The sequence below is a fragment of the Helianthus annuus genome, chromosome 17, assembly GCF_002127325.2.
Source record: "Helianthus annuus cultivar XRQ/B chromosome 17, HanXRQr2.0-SUNRISE, whole genome shotgun sequence".
Taxonomy (NCBI): domain Eukaryota; kingdom Viridiplantae; phylum Streptophyta; class Magnoliopsida; order Asterales; family Asteraceae; genus Helianthus; species Helianthus annuus.
This window is the reverse complement of record NC_035449.2, coordinates 185,377,389-185,391,128: the sequence shown is the minus strand read 5'-3', so window position 1 is coordinate 185,391,128 and position 13,740 is coordinate 185,377,389.

Below are 13,740 nucleotides of genomic sequence, written 5' to 3'. Positions count from 1 at the left end.
ATATTTTAGCGTTTTAACTATTAAGAAAAATTCGGCAGCGTTTTCCCCACTCCTTCGGGTTTGTGGTTCATCCACATTCTTGGGGAGTTAAGGGGAAATGCTGTCATTTTTTTCTGATTGAATATTTAAAAAGTGGGTTAGGATCCACCACTCTAGAGTACTATATTAATAACATGTACATGTTTAATTGCATATTACTTATTAGATTATTTTAATTTTCAGATGGAAGACAGAGAATATTAGATATACTATAGTCTGCCTACTTCTGAAATATATACAAAAGGCGTTTCTACTTTTCTTAAGGTTGCTGAAGTTAATCGGAGGAATGTTGGCTCTAAAGATATTTGGTGTCCTTGTAGGATTTGTAAAACCTTTCAAAAATATGAAAATATTAGAGATATAGAGTATCATCTGATTGCAAATGGTTTTATGCCTAGTTACACGTGTTGGACAAAGCATGGCGAATCACGAATTGATGGTGCCACGACATCGGTTAATTTAGAGAATGTGGAACATGATAATTTCTTATACGGTGACAATTTAAACGAGGAAAATTTATATGATGACAATTTAAATAATGACGGTCTAAATGATAACAATTTAGATGACATGTTTAATGATTTGGAGAATGATGATATTGACGATGATGATAGAGTAAAATTACAACATCTACTTGAAGATGCACAAAAACCATTATATAATGGTTGTGAGATTTCTAAACTTGAAGCTGTTTTGATGTTGTTTAACTTGAAAGCAAAAAACAGATGGAGTGATACAAGTTTCACAGATTTATTAGTAGTTTTACATGACATGCTTCCGAATAGTAATGAGTTACCAATTTCGTTTTGCTAAGCAAAAAAAAAAAAAAAAATGACGAATCCATGCGTGTCCGAATGATTGCATCTTGTATAGAAATGAGTATGGGAATAGTCATGAATGTGTCAACTGTGGTGAATCAAGGTATACGAGAAAAAGAAAAACTGGTGAATATGATAATGATGTGAAGAAAAATGGACCACCGGCTAAAGTACTGTGGTATCTTCCTATTATACCGAGACTTAAAACGATTATTTTCAAACGAGAAAGAAGCAAAATTATTACGCTGGCATTCAGATGATCGTATAAAGGATAATTAAGACATGTGGCAGATTCTCCACAATGGAGAAATATTAATAGAAAATATCCAGAATTTGGTAATGAGGTTAGGAATATAAGGTTTGGGCTTAGCTCCGATGGATTCAATCCTTTTGGAAACGCTAGTAGTGGTCATAGTACGTGGCCGGTTCTTCTTTGCATCTACAATCTTCCACCATGGTTATGCATGAAACGAAAATATATAATGATGTCGTTGTTGATTCAAGGTCCGAAACAACCCGGTAATAACATCGATGTTTATATGTCCCCGTTGATTGATGACCTAAAAACTCTATGGGAATCTGGGGTAAATGTGTATGATGCTTATAAGAAGGAATATTTTGACTTGCGTGCCCTGATTTTTTTGCACCATAAGTGATTTCCCGGCATATGGTAATTTATCTGGATATAGCACGAAAGGTGTAAGAAAGCTTGTCCTGTTTGTGAAGATGAGACAACTTCAATATGGTTGAATCATTGCAGAAAAACAGTATACATGGGACACCGAAGATTCCTTCCAACTGGTCACAGTTTTCCAAAAAACACAGAGGACTTTAATGGAAGTACCGAGACCAGACGAAAACCGAAGAACTTTGATGCATTTTCACGAGTTAAAAATCTAAGTACCGTTTTGGGAAAAAGAACTCGTAAAGAAACTCGTACTAATCGTGTTGAGAAAGTAACTAATTGGAAAAAAGGTCAATCTTTTGGGACTTACCATACTGGAGGCATTTACAAGTTCGACATTGCCTAGATGTTATGCATATCGAGGAAAATGTATGTGATAGCTTGCTAGGCTTATTGTTATACATTCCCGGAAAAACTAAAGATGGTGTCAATGCCCGTAAAGACATGGAAGAAATGGGAATACGTAAAGAGCTTGCCCCCGTTGAAAAAGTTAATCGTATTTATCTACCACCTGCATGTTACACAATGTCAAAGGAAGAGAAAAAAAAGTTTTGTAAATGTTTGCATGATATTAAAGTTCCATCTTGTTATTCCGCAAACATTAAAAGGTTGGTGTCGATGAAAGATTGTAAACTGCTTGGTATGAAGTCTCATGATTGTCATGTTTTGATGACACATATGATTCCTATTGCTGTCTGTGGATTACTACTAGAGAGTACACGACACACAATCACAAAACTTTGTTTGTTTTTTAACATGATTCACTCAAAAGTTATTGATCCCCAGGAATTGGATGCATGGTAAAAAGAAATCATAATCACACTTTGTGAACTAGAGAAGTACTTCCCGCCATCCTTTTTTGATGTGATGGTTCACCTAGTGATTCATATTGTTGAAGAAATCAATGCTTGTGGTTCGATATTTTTGCGTTACATGTACGCTTTTGAAAGATACATGGGTTTCTTAAAAGCTTATGTAAGAACTCATTATCGGCCTGAGGGTAGTATTGTAACAGGATATGCTTCCGAGGAGGTAATTAAATTCTGTACGGGATATGTAGAAGGTGCTAAAAGTATTGGTCTGCCACAATCTCGTCCCTCCGGCAAACTTCAAGGGGAATGAGGTGTCGGTATGAAAATGTTAAACCCAAGTAAGGATAGTTTAGAACTTGCACATTTCTATGTCCTAAAACACATGACTTGTCTTGCTCCGTATGTCAATGAACACTTGAAGTTATTACGATCATCCTACTCGAATAAGAGCAATATGTGGCATGAAACTAAGCATAACGAAGAGTTTTCTTCATGGATGAAAGAGAAGGTAACCGGTGGTCAGGCGGTTATTGATAAAATTGTGGAACTATTGGGGCGAGGTCCAGAATGTAGAGTAAAATCTTACCAAGGGTATGACATTAACGTGTATACTTTTTACACAAAAAATCAAGATGAGAAAAGTACAATGCAGAATAGTGGAGTTACAGTAATAGAATCAACAAACAAATTCGACCGGATGAATCACAATATAAGATTGGAAATCGCTAAGCAGTCTTATTATGGTGTCATCGAAGAAATTTGGGAGCTGAATTGCAGAACTACCATTATCCCTGTGTTCAAATGTAAGTGGGTGAACAACAGTATAGGTGTAGGAATCTCATGCCGTCACAAAACACATTTGTTTAGGTGGTCATAAAACCGCTCATAATCTTCATTTTCACCGCCTAAACAAATCATTTTTGTAGCAGTGATGGTGTGGTAATTTGGGGTTTATATTATAAGATTGAAGTACCATATTGGTGGCTCACGCTCCTAACACTATTATACTCTCACATAAATGGAAAGATCACATCGTGCAAACACTATCCACAATGGATAGACTACAATAAAATATTTATGTGCTTGGAATATATCTATAGAACGTATAAGTTACCGATCAGATATATAAAAACCAGTTCCATAGTTCGTATGACTTTTATGACTCTGAAATAGCACGTTTGTTAGAAAAATCTAAGTTTTTAAAGATCTATCACCCATCTCTAATGTGACAATCACGTCTTTGTATATAGACCATACAAACTCAGAATGCATGCAAACACCACACTGGGAAAACAAATACTTGTAGAAGTACAAAACTTAAGTTAATCAATAATAAACACATATATTCATAAAGAACAATATTATTATAGCTAAAAATTTAAAGTATAGACGCACAATTTAAGCAACATAAGATATTACAAATTAACATACAAGGTTTAATTGATTTGTCACCACCATATATGGTATCAGCCAAACAGGCGATCCCCTCTTCCTATCTTCTTCTTTTTCGATAACCCTAACCCGTCCCCATGTCCACCGCCGCTTCCTCAACTTCGGACTCTGTCACTGGTTTCTTTGTGGGTTGGACACCTCATTCGAACACTTCTCCACCACTCATCGGGCTCTCGGCACCGAGTCGTTTCGGCCTTTTTTACACTCTGATCGAGGTTCTCAGCATTAAAAATCTTCGTAAACTAAATCACATGTGTATATGTTGACATCTAAGAGATATACAGTCAAGAAGATCAAGAGCAATGGTGATATATATATATATATATATATATATATATATGCAAATTAGACACAAAAAATAAACACACTCAAAAAATGGTAGTTTTACACCATTGTGAACCTTACTCCTTTTTTACTCTCTGGTCGAGGTTCTCGGCATTGAAAAATCTTTGTAAACTAAATCACACGTGTATATGTTGACATTTAAGAGATATATAGTCAAGAAGATCAAGAGCAATGGTGATATATATGTTGATTAGACTCCAAAAAATAAACACTCAAAAATGGCTACAATTTAAGGAATGTGTTTAGTGACGGCATCGGATTCCTAATTGATAGAGAAAGGTCTGGTGGCAAGAAAAACTGCTTCCAGGAGGTTGTCAAGTGTTTTCGCTCGACGATTCCATTCATGGGTGGTTGGTTTGGCCTTTGTTCCTGTAACTCGAATTCTAGCCCGGTATATCCCATTTTAGTTTTACACCATTGTGAACGCCTTTTTTACTCTCTGATCGAGGTTCTCGGCATTGAAAAATCTTCGTAAACTAAATCACAAGTGTATATGTTGACATTTAGGAGATATACAGTCAAGAAAATCAAGAGCAATGGTGATATATGTGCGGATTAGACACCAAAAAAATAAACACTCAAAAATTGGCTACAATTTAAGGAATGTGTTTAGTGACGGCATCAGATTCCTAATTGATGGAGAAAGGTCTGGTGGCAAGAAAAGCTGCTTCCAGGAGGTTGTCAAGTGTTTTCCCTCGACGATTCCATTCTTGGGTGGTTGGTTTGGCCCTTCTTCCTGTAACTCAAATCCTAGCCCTGTATATCCCATTTTAGTTTTACACCATTGTGAACCTTACGCCTTTTTTACTCTCTGATCGAGGTTCTTGGCATTGAAAAATCATCGTAAACTAAATCACACGTGTATATGTTGACATTTAAGAGATATACAGTTAAGAAGATCAAGAGCAATGGTGATATATATGCGGATTAGACACCAAAAAATAAACTCTCAAAAAATGGCTACAATTTAAGGAATGTGTTTTGTGACGGCACCAGATTCCTAATTGCTGGAGAAAGGTCTACGACATTTGTTTAGGCGGTCATAAAACCGCTCATAATCTTCATTTTCACTGCCTAAACAAATCATTTTTGTAGTAGTGATGGTGTGGTAATTTGGGGTTTATATTATAAGATTGAAGTACCATATATGTGGCTCACGCTCCTAATACTATTATACTCTCACATAAATGGAAAGATCACATCGTGCAAAACACTTTCCACAATGGATAGACTACAAAAAAATATTTATGTGCTTGGAATATATCTATAGAACAGATAATTTACCGATCAGATATATAAAAACCAGTTCCATAGTTCGTATGACTTTTATGACTCCGAAATAGCACGTTTGTTAGAAAAATCTAAGTTTTTAAAAATCTATCACCCATCTCTAATGTGACAATCACGTTTTTGTATATAGACCATACAAACTCAGAATTCATGCAAACACCACAATGGGAAAACAAATACTTGTAGAAGTACAAAACTTAAGTTAATCAATAATAAACACATATATTCATAAAGAACAATATTATTATAACTAAAAATTTAAAGTATAGACGCACAATTTAAACAACATAAGATATTACAAATTAACATACAAGGTTTAATTGATTTGGCACCACCATATATGGTATCAGCCAAACAGGCGATCCCCTCTTCCTATCTTCTTCTTTTTCGATAACCCTAACTCGTCCCTATGTCCACCGCCGCTTCCTCAAGTTCTGACTCTGTCACCACCATACCTCTCCATTCTCTTCTTCACTTCATACCCCTCAAACTTAACTCTATAAACTATCTAGCCTGGAGTCAGCAAGTATCTCTTGTTCTCTCCCTTCAAAATCACCTTGGTCATATTGATGGCACCACACCCATTCCCACCGAAACCATCAAAACCGATGACAAAACCGTTCCTAATCTTGATCGTGCAACTTGGCTCCTTCATGATCACTCTGTGCGACTTCTCCTTCAATCCTCCTTATCTGATGAGGCCATGTCCGAAATCATAGGTCTCACTGATGCTCGTCAAATCTGGACCGCCTTGGAAACGGCTTACAGCCATCGATCGGTCGATCGTATGCACACTCTTTGGGACAGTCTTCGCTCCCTTCAAAAAGGTTCCTCCACCGTTGCGGATTTTGGTCGCAAATTCAAGTCACTATGCGATCAACTTTCGGCCATCAGCCACCCGATCGATGAACGTGACAAATGTCACTGGTTTCTTTGTGGGTTGGGCACCTCCTTCGAACACTTCTCCACCACTCATCGGGCTCTCGGCACCGAGTCATTTCGAGATCTCCTTGCCAAAGCCGAAAACCAGGAAACATTTATGACCTCTCTTCATGGCCAGCCGTCACCTCAAGCCGCCTTCGTGGCCCAGCCGTCTCGTTCCGGTAACTCAAATCGCACCTCTTCTGGTTCATCTTACACTAATAAGGGTCGTGGTGCAGTTCGTGGTCGTGGTACCGGTCGTGGACGTGGTAGGCGACCTCCACACTGTCAGCTTTGCAGGAAAGACGACCACTACGCCAATACCTATCCTAATCTTGTATCCTTTGCCCAACAGGCTGCCCCGTTAGATGCAAACTTCGCATAGGCTTTTCAAGCCCAGTGCCATATTGCTGGAGAATATCCCTACTGGACAGGAGACACAGGTGCGTCTGCCCATATGACCCCGTCTGAGAGTGACCTTGTCACTACATACGGTTCATCCGGCAAGGACTATGTTCGGTTTGAAAATGTTTAAATCTTACTAGTAACAAATGTTGGAACAACCTCTCTTGCTAATAATATTCCTTTAAAAAATATCTTGGTTGTTCCACATCTTACCAAACGCCTTCTCTCAATTAGTCGGCTTACTCGTGACTCTCCTGTTGATGTTCTGTTTTCTAATAACTTTTTTCACATACAGGATCGAAAGACCAAGGAAGGGAACTTGTGAGAATGGTCTCTATATCCTTTGTGAAGGAAACCATGCCTTTGTCACCTCCTATTCCACTCCTCATCTCAAGGCCTCTTTTGAACGGTGGCATAGTCGCCTTGGACATGTCTCTTTTGATGTTGTTTCTAGATTACATAAACATGGTTCTTTGTTTGTTACGTCTTTATTACCAAAACCTGGTATTTGTTCTCCTTGTCAGTTGTCTAAATCTCATCGTTTGCCTTTTGATTTAAATGTTAAACGATCTAGGCATGCTTTAGATTTAGTTCATTGTGATTTATGGGGGCCTTCGCCAATTACATCGTCTAGTGGTTGTTGTTTTTATGCTATTTTTATAGATGATTATTCGCGCTTCACGTGGTTTTACCCACTTAAACATAAATCTGACTTCTATGAAGCGTTATTGATTTTTGTCCCATTTGTTCAAAATCAATTATCTTGCAAAATCAAAATTTTCCAAAGTGATGGGGGAACTAAGTTTACCAACCATCGTGTTCAAACTTTCTTTCATGAACGTGGTATTCATCATCGCCTCTCTTGTCCTCACACGCCCCAATAGAATGGTCGTGCTGAGCGCAAACATCGTCATATCACAGAAACGGGTCTCGCCATGCTTTTCCACTCACATGCCCCGCCCACTTGTGGGTTGATGCCTTTTCTTCCGCCACCTTTATTATCAATCGTCTTCCCACTGCCTTACTCAATCACAAATCCCCGTTTGAACTTCTGCATGGCCAGGCACCTATCTATTCCAATTTTCGTGTCTGTGGGTGTCGTGTATTTCCTTATCTTTAGGACTAAACGAAACACAAGTTGTCTCCTCATAGTGCAGAGTGTGTGTTCATTGGTTATGATGTCAAATATAAAGGCTATCGTTGCCTAGAACCCAAAACACAACGTGTGTACGTCACTCGACATGCATAATTTGATAAGGACACCTACCCTTTCACTGGTCTCGCCAAACCTGTGAACGAAGTCGACTTAATTTTTTCCAACTTTGATGAATCTTTACCACCAGCTTCCCTCCCCGACCTGCCACCTGTTCTTTCTACTCCTCCTGTTCCCGCTCCAAATCTCTCGGCCTCTCCTGATCACATACCTACACCGTGTTCTTTATGCCCTCATCACCACCCCATCCAATCCCATCGCACAACACTCCTCAATCGCGCACCACTCCTCCATCGCACAACCCTTCTCAATTGCACTACAGCCCATCTCCCTCGGCCCAAACACCATTGTCTCCCTCTTCTCCCTCGGCCCAACATCCCTCCGCCCACTCTCCTCAATCCTTAGCCCAACAGTCTTCTTTGGCCCACTCCTTTCCTTTGTCCCATACCGACCGCAACAGCCCTGTCCAACATGATCCTACCGGCCCTTCTTTCGCTTCCACTCAGCCTTCCCCGGGACCTCCTGTGGAACCGATGCCATCTCATCCGATGAGGACTCGATCGAAAAGTGGCATTTTTAAACCAAAATATTTTTCTAACTTGTCTTTGTTTTCAGGTTCCTTACACCATGCTTTACTTGCAGCACACGATCTGCGTGGTTACAAATCCATGGCCAAGCATTCTAAATGGGTTAAGGCTATGGAAGAGGAAATTCAGGCGTTACGTTCCAACAATACATGGATTCTTCTTCCACGTCCTTCTGATGCTAATATTTTTGGTTCCAAGTGGATTTTCAGAACCAAATTCAAAGCTGATGGCTCCACTGATAGGTATAAGGCTCGGCTAGTCGCGCAGGGTTTTACAAAAGTTCCTGGACTTGATTTTTCTCAAACATTCAGTGCAGTCGTCAAATTCTACAGTTCAGGTTGTATTTGCTCTTGCCACTATTTATGGATGGCAGTTGCGTCAGCTGGATGTTCGAAACGCTTTTCTCAATGGTAATCTCACTGAGACTGTCTACATGGAGCAACCTATGGGTTTTGTTGATTCTCGGTGTCCAAATCATGTATGTCGGTTACAGAAGGCTCTCTATGGACTCAAGCAGGCACCGCGTGCCTGGTTTCAGCGTCTCAGTAGTTTCTTGCTTGCAAATGGGTTTCTTTGCAGTCAGGCTGACACATCATTATTTGTCTTCAAACGAGGGACCGTTATTCTATATCTTCTGGTTTATGTCGATGACATAATCGTCACAGGCAACGATATCTCCTATATCCAATCGTTTGTCAGTCGCTTGCATAAAGAATTTTCGGTTAAAGATTTGGTCTCTCTTGGTTACTTCTTGGGACTTGAAGTCACTCACTCTGACAAAGGTATTTTTCTTAGTCAGGCTAAATACGCCCATGATATTTTGGCTCAGGCTGGTCTTCTGGATGCAAAACTAGTTGCCACCCCACTCGCGTCTACTGATGTCTTTCTTAGCACAGGAGATGCCTTTCATGATTCCACTCTTTACCGGTCGTTAGTTGGGGCTCTACAGTATCATACCATCACTCGTCCTGATCTCTCCTATGCTGTTAGTCAGGCCAGTCAACACTTGCAGTCTCCTACGTAGTCTCATTTCAGTCAGTCAAACGGATCTTACGTTATGTTAAAGGCACCATTCATTTTGGTCTACATTTTTCCAAGCCTGTCACTACTACACTTCTTGGCTACTCTGATGCTGACTAGGCTCGCTGCATTGCGACTCGACGCTCCACCTATGGTTACTCGATTTATGTGGGAAACAACCTTGTGTCATGGAGTGCTAAGAAACTACCTACGGTATCTCGTTCTAGCTGTGAATCTGAATATCAGGCCATGGCTAATACTGCGACTGAGATCATTTGGCTTACTCACTTACTTCGCGACCTTCATGCGCTTCCCTCTGTTCGTCCGACCCTGCTTTGTGACAACAAAAGTGCCATCTTTCTCAGTCAGAATCCTGTGTCTCACAAACGCGCCAAACATATCGATATTGATTATCACTTTGTCCGTGAACTGATGTCTTCTGGTCGTCTTCATACAAAGTTTGTTCCATCCAATCTCCAGGTTGCGGACATCTTCCCCAAGAGCCTTCATCGTCCGCTTTTTGAGAAGTTTCGCGGCATGCTTCCTGTTGGTCCCCCACCTGTTCGATTGAAGGGGGGGGGGGATAATAGCATAACATAACTTAAGGATACTATAAATCAATGAGTATTATTGTATTGATTTTGTATGTTTACTTTCCTAGTATAGGTCCCCTTGTATTTCTATATATTGTATCCTTATTGTGAATAATAGACAAGAGATTGAGTCCTTACAAGGTTCATCTACATCAAAATGATACAAGAACACTAGCCACTAATGACCATATACATAGATTTACCAATCATGGTGCGATCACAAGTGATCAACCAAAGCCAAGTCGGTTTAGAAAAGTGCTTCTTGAATCAAACTAGACAACCTTTTTTTATTAACTCACCAATAGAATACAAGAATTGAGTAGAACAAGCGTTCTCTGGAGCGTGTGTGGTGATGGTGGATGGAGAGGTGTGGAATGAGATTATTGCAAGTGGTGGTGGTTGCCTCTATTTATAGGGAAAAATCTGACTTAGTGCGTTCATGCTCTACGTAGCACGGTTGTGCTTCATGCAACATGGCCGTGCCATTATCTTTGTCCCCTTTTATACTTATAATTTTCTTCTGACTTGGTTGACACGAGAGGGCATGCGTTCACACATGGGCATTCGTCAACGCTTCCTGTCGGCATGGGCGTGCTTCTCGTGAGTCTTGTTTCTGGGGATCATTGTGCTTGGCTAATCTTGGTGACTATTGCAGTTTTGTTTATATGTATCGCTTGTTTATCATTGGGACACCAAATGCGATTGCAATTCCACAAAAAGGCTATAAAGTAACAAATTATGTTAAAATGCATCCAACGAAGACAAATATAGGGATAAATGTGTATGAAAAACATGTATAAATGATGACACATCACACCACCTTGGTGCCTGAAGTATCTGATTTTTTTTTTAATTATTAAATAATAAATATTAATTCAAAATTCTGGATATTTCGGATTGACCCTTAAAAAATTTCGTAACTTTTAGATACCTAAGTTATGGGTTCGTACTCGGATATTGAAATCCACTATCCGAACCTTAGATATCCGAAACTCTGAATATCCGAATTTGGACACCCCTATTATAGGAAAGTGGGTCACTTCTTATTAAAAATGATAAAAAAATAAATATAAATGTAGATATAATTATTTTCTTTATCGTTTTAGAAAACTGCAGAACAATCTTATTAACAAAACGAATTACAAGAAATGTAAGATACGTGTTACATATATGTAAAAGAATTCAAAGCAAAGACTTCAATGAGTAGTCTTGGCTATAAAAGGAGCGAACTAATTCATTAGCGGTTGTTGAGGTTCCTTAAAACATATTTCATGTCTCCTCTTGGATGAACACATCTTCCTCTCAAGGTACAATAACTAGAATAATATGGGACTGCCAGAGATGAACAAAACTAGCTTGCCATGTTTATGAAATCGGATTAGTTATGGAAATACAGAGCACATCCTACATAGCGTGTTAATCGGGTACATACTATTTCGTAAACAAATTAACCTTTACTACAATTGTTGGTGCACTTGTGTCTGTACTTTGTCTGTATTCGGTCACGATGTAAACGATGTTCCTTAGTCTTGTAAGTTTGACCAAGTCAAACTGTCCTCCTGGTTTGACTTGGCCAAACAGTTAGAAAGATGGTTGTAATGTTCTGTGTCGAAGGTTGGTCCATCGAAGGATTGATTCTATCCTTCGATGACCTCGAAAGATATGTTACGAAGGATAATGTTGAACTTCGAAGGATATGTCATCCTTCGAAGTATATGTGAATCCTTCGAACACTTTGTCATCGATAGATGATCCTTCGATCATCTATCGGATCCTTCGACCAGACATGCTGAGCTGGGTATATATATACCCATGCAGTGTATGTTAGAAGACAGATGCACACAGATAGAAAGATAGAGAGTTTGAGAGCATTCTGTCCGAAAACACACACACACACTTGAGAGTTTGCAAAATACATTTGTGAACATTGTGCTTGTAACCGGAACCTTTCATTCGCATTAATACAAGTGGTGTTAATCGGTGAACCTTGTGTGTTTGTGTTTATACCTGTTTCATCCCGGTTTGCTTGCTAGCTTGGATTCCGCACTCGCTAGTGGGTTAGTATAACAAGGTTTAGGTTCGTCATCCTCCGAGAGGGACCTACAAGTGGTATCAGAGCTAAGGCTCTTTACCTTGTTTAAAACCGGGTTTTTATTCAAGTTCTTGGTGTGTTTGGACATTTGGTTTTGCACCCGTTTTTGGAGTTTTTATTGCACTTTTAAACTGAAAAACGTGTTCTTAACTTACCGGGAGTGTTCATAAGCGGGTTGGGTAACTTAAAAACTTGTTTTTAAGCTTTTGGTGATTTCCGGCCATATCTCCGGTCATTATTCCGGTGACTGGTTCTGGATAAGGGGTGTCCATTTTGGGTAATATTTTCAAAGTTGGTAAGAAGGTACAGTCTGTCCATACCTTTTGCCGAAAGTTGACCCTCACCAACCCATCACCTTTTCACCAACCTTTCACATCTGTGTCAGTGTGTCAGTGAGCTTTCGAAGGATATCTTTCGACATCGAAAGACCATCTTTCGATCAAGGAAGCTTCGATAGATATACATCTTTCGACCCATCCTTCAAAGTCAGAATGTTATCCTTCGAACCAGGGAATCTATTTGAAAGACAGTTCATCGAAAGATAAGGATATATACTCGAAAGATAAGGATCTTTCAAATAGTGAATCCTTCGAGCTTGTGAATCTTTCGAAATCATTGTTCGAGATACAACAGTGATCTTTCGAGCACTGTTGATCCTTCGAACAAGATTTGATCTTTCGATTGTGGTCTGTTTGTTGTTAACAAGTTTCTGTTTTTCAGATCTTTCGAACCAGGATCCTTCGGTTGTGTGTGATCTTTCGGAATATTAACTTAGCATTTATTTTTCTTATCAATCATGAATCCGAATTGGTGGAATCCGGCCCCAGACAGTGGTAAATATACAAGTTCAGGTTCCACTCCCTCATGGTGGGGTACACCGATGCCAGACAGTGGAAAATACACGTCTACAAGTCTATCGCCTTCATGGGCCGAGTCTCCGGTATCGACATCTTCTCAGGGAAATCAATGGGCATTGGTATCGAATCAAACTCCGAGTATCCAAAGTATCTTACTGAGCGAAAGCGAAACAGGAAGTTTGAATCGACCTCCAAAGCTGATGCATTTAAACGAGTATCCGGGTTGGGCTGATAGATTCCGTACATATGTTCTGGGTCAAAATACAGAGCTGTGGATACGTTTCACCACAGATTTTGATCAAGCTATCGAAGTCTCCGCTTCATCAACTGCTAGTTTTGCCGACCTTCCAGAGGATCAAAAGAAAATATATGATCTGGAAAAGAAAGCCTACGCCATTCTCACTCAGGCGTTAAGCAAAGACATCTATCATCAGTTTGTCAGCTTCAAGACTACAAAGAAGTTGTGGGACGGTTTGAAAACCAGAGGAGTAGGGAATGAGGCAACACGCCAATTGCGTCATGATCTTCTCAAGAAGGAATTTGACAGTTTCACGTGCTTAGATAAGGAGTCTTTGGGAGACATGACAAGTCGGTTTTATCATTTGCTTACT